Genomic DNA, 4,136 nt, shown 5'->3' with positions numbered 1-4,136 from the left:
TGCGCAGGGGCATGCTAATCTTCTCTGTATCGTTCCAATTTTAGTATATGTGCTGCCGAAGCGAGCACATGTGCTGCCGAAGCGAGAAAGAGATGAAAAGAATTTATCTCAGCTAGCCACTAATATTCAAGAAACAAGGTCTTCAGGAAAGCCAACTCAACTGACATTTTCATGTCATTGTTAAATAAAGGAAAAATTATCTAGGTTCAGCAATACGTAGTTTATAAGAGAAAGACTACAGAGTAATTTCCTTGGCATAGAAATAACTTTTTTTTTTTTTTATCCATGAGGGCTTGCTATCACCACCACACACCCACATCCCATATACAAATGCCTGGCTTGAGTGGTAGCTTCTCTGCTTTGAGGCAAGTTTCTGCTAGTGTGCACCCTGGGAGGAGACGGAGGATGGCAGAAGTGCTTGGGTCCCTGCACCCAAATGGGACATCCAGAATGAATTCCCAGTTCCTGGTTTTGGCTTGGTCAAGCTTTGGCTAGTGCAAGTGTCTGGGGAGTGAAGCAGTGGTTCCCTCTTCCTGTCACTCTGCCTTTCAAATCAATAACTGTTGTTGGTAATGACTAATAATGATATTCACTGATTGTCAAATTTTGAATCTATTAATTATAGACAATTTCTCTTTGTATTTTTAAACTTTCATAATGTTCTGTAGCCAATTTCATCACTAGAAATAAAAACTTTTCCTCAAAAAAAAAAGAAACCTTACTGCTTTCCTAATGTGCTTATTAAGTTCTTGACCAGCGCCTGTTAGTCTTGCCACAAACTTTCTAGTCTTACTACTTTCCTTCTTCTTCCTCTTCTCTGTGACTTGTAAAATAGTATACATTCTATATACTGTGGATACTTTTGATTTATTTTATTCCTTCGGTCTCCTATGAAGTTCCTCCACAAAAGCACAGCCCTCAAAATATTCATTCATTTATGCAGTCTGCAGATTTCATGAGCTACTAAATTCCAAGTAGTATGTTAAAGGCCAGATCTGGGCCTAAGAGAAAAGTGGTCTAAATTCTGTGCCTAGAAGAGGATTTGGGACATAGTAGAACCTCAGTGAAGTGCTATGTGAATGACATGCACTCATTAAATGAGTAATCTAAAGCATACACTTCATTTAAGCAACACAGCAGCCCTACTCACCTCAGGTAGAGCAATTGAGAGGAATAATGTGAACAAAAATAAGACATCAATAAGTTGAATAATAACAGAGAAAAAACAAAATGAGATAGATGCCAACATTACTGAGCTATTTTTGAGGAATTAAATTGATAGAGGGGCTGGCATTGTGGCCAAGTGGGGAAAGCTGCAATCTGTGAGGCCAGCATAACATCTGAGTTCCACTTTGAGTTTAGGAATCTCCACTTACAATTTAGCTCACTGCTAAACACCTGGGAAACCAGCAGAAGATGGACGAAGGACTCAGGTCCTTGCCACTCATGTGGGAGACTTGGATGAAGCTCCTGACTCCAGCATGCCCCAGGCTCAACTGTTGAAACTCTCTGGGGTGTGAGCCAGCAGATGAAAGCTATCTATGTCTTTCCCTCTCTCTCTAAATCCACCTTTCAAATAATAAAGATTTAATAAACCAATTAACTGATTTCAAAATACACAAAAACATGAACAATACTATATCATTTTTATGCCAAACTGATAAAAAATAACAAATGCTAGAGAGCACATGGGAAAAGAAAACCATCATATATGGTGGGTGAAAACACAAGTTAGTACAGATGTTATGCAGAACAGTATGGTCATTCCTTAAAAAGGATAAAAATTGGGGCCGGCGCTGTTGTACAGTGAGTTAAAGCCCTGGCCTGAAGGGCCAGCATCCCATTTGGGTGCCAGTTCTAGTTCCAGCTGCTCTTCTTCCAATACAGCTCTCTGCTATCTCCTGGGATAGCAGTAGAAGATGGCCCAAGTCCTTGGGCCCATGCACCCATGTGGGAGACCCAGAGGAAGCTCCTGTCTCCAGGTTTCAGAATGGCATAACTCTGGCCTTTGTAGTCATCTGTAGAGTGAACCAGCTAATGGAGGACCTCTCTGTGTCTCTACCTCTATTGTAACTCTTTCAAATAAATAACAAAAATTAAACTAAGATAAAAATTGACCTACCATGTGAGAGTTATCTTGCTCTTGGCTATATAGAATAAGGAAATTTTATTAGAAGGAAAGGAGGAGAGCATATCAAAGATACAGCAATTTTCCCATAACACAGCCACTATAACACAGTTCACTGCAGTCAGGATTTGAAACCAATCTAGCTGTCCATCAGTGAAAAACAATGGAAAGGGCAACCTCTTTTAGATTCAAAAAAAGAACAAAATATTATTAAATTAATTGAAATAAGCCAGAAGCAGGAACACAAATGTCACCTGGTCCTTGTCACATGTGGAGGTGAAAGAAAATAATGGATCTGAACACAGAACTGTGATTACTAGAGGCTGAGAAGGGAAGCAGCTAGGGATAGAGGGGGATTGGATAATAGGTATCAAAAATCAAAGAGGCAGAAAGAACTTCTGGTGTTCCATAATATAATGAGATGACTACATTCAACCATATTAGGTTCTGTGTAAAGAACTGAAGGAGAGGAGCTGGTAGTCTCAAATCATGGAGAAGAATTAGAAACTGTAGTTGCTTGGGGGCCAGCATTGTGGCACAGTGGGCTAACACCCTGGCCTGAAGCACCAGCATCCCATGTGGGTACCAGTTCTAGTCCTGGCTGCTCCTCTTCTGATCCAACTCTCTGCTATGGCCTGGGAAAGCAGTAGAAGATGGCCCAAGTCCTTGGGTCCCTGCACCCAAGTGGGAGATCTGGAAGAAGCTCCTGGTTCCTGGAATCAGATTGGCAGAGCTCCGGCCATTGTGGCCATCTGGGGAGTGAACCTGCAGAGGAAGACCTCTCTCTCTCTCTGCTGCTACTTCTCTCTGTAACTCTGTCTTTCAAATAAATAACTCTTTAAAAACTTAATAAAACTGTAGTTGCTTAGCTTGATCACTTTTTACTGCATAAATGTGTGCAAATATTGCACTACACCCTGTAATAATGCATGACTAGGACACATTAATCACAAATTATTTCAATGAAATTTTAAAAATTAGAAGCATTTCTTTATATTAACAATGAACTATTTGAAAATGAAATTAGAGAAACATTTCCATGCATAGCAGCATAAGAACCAGGAACCAATGTCTTCAATGTTATCAGTGATGAATCAGATTCACAGCCCCCAGCACTCAGTTTTTGCCATAGACCTTACCATGGCAATTGTGGGCATATAGTAGTAAATCAATGGACAGGAATCCTTTGTCTCTAAATCTGCTAAATAAATAAACAAGGGATTCATCAAAGAAAAAGAGATATCAATTTGGATGCCAGGCACAAAAACACATGCACTTGAGCTATCCTCCAGTTTGTGATGCAAACAAATCTTTCAGACATGTTACATTTTCAGAGACTTTTCTGTAATCTTGCTAAGCTTTCTGGAAATCTGCCTTATAGCAAAGGGTTTCCCAATTCCATTACACTCATGATTTTTCTTTTGTGTGATATATTAGTTTACCATCTAGAGATAATTTATGGTACAAAACTTTTCTATGCATGCATGTTTTCTCATTTGTGAGTCTATTCATGGGAATTAAAGACTGATTTATAGCAGAAATACATTTTCCAAATTCATTGCATAGACTTTTGTTCCTTATGAATTCTCTGAAGTCTGTTGATGTCTAATTTCTGGCTAAAGGTTTTATTGTATTTACAGCATGCAAAGACTATCACCTTTTGTGAATTCTGTATCTATACAAGCCTGAAATAAAGAAAATGTTTTTGCACAATCAGTATACGCCTAAGAAACCACCTGTGTCAATTCTCTGATGTACCATTGACTTCTGACTCCAATAATATTTATAAGCTTTCTCCTTTACATGAGTCTCTGTTGGATAGGATGTGATTTCCAGCAAAAGGTTTTGTCACAATACTTACATGAATTTTGGAGAAAAGCTCTTCCACATTCATTATATTGTTAAGGTCTCTCCCTTCTTCAAATTCCATGATGGATTATGAGGCATTACCTATGTGAAATGACTTTCTCACATTTATTTCATTCATTAGATATATATGTTGTGCATT

At 38.9% G+C, this 4,136-nt stretch overlaps 1 pseudogene; it reads right to left on the bottom strand.

Moving 5' to 3' along the window:
* Nucleotides 1-68, bottom strand: LOC149119934 (U6 spliceosomal RNA; annotated as a pseudogene).
* Between the last annotated feature and the right edge of the window lie 4,068 nt (nucleotides 69-4,136).

Source organism: Oryctolagus cuniculus, chromosome 21 (assembly GCF_051225735.1).
Source record: "Oryctolagus cuniculus isolate XC-2025 breed Fujian yellow rabbit chromosome 21, ASM5122573v1, whole genome shotgun sequence".
Classification (NCBI taxonomy): Eukaryota; Metazoa; Chordata; class Mammalia; order Lagomorpha; family Leporidae; genus Oryctolagus; species Oryctolagus cuniculus.
This window is presented reverse-complemented; position numbering and strand designations above follow the sequence as displayed.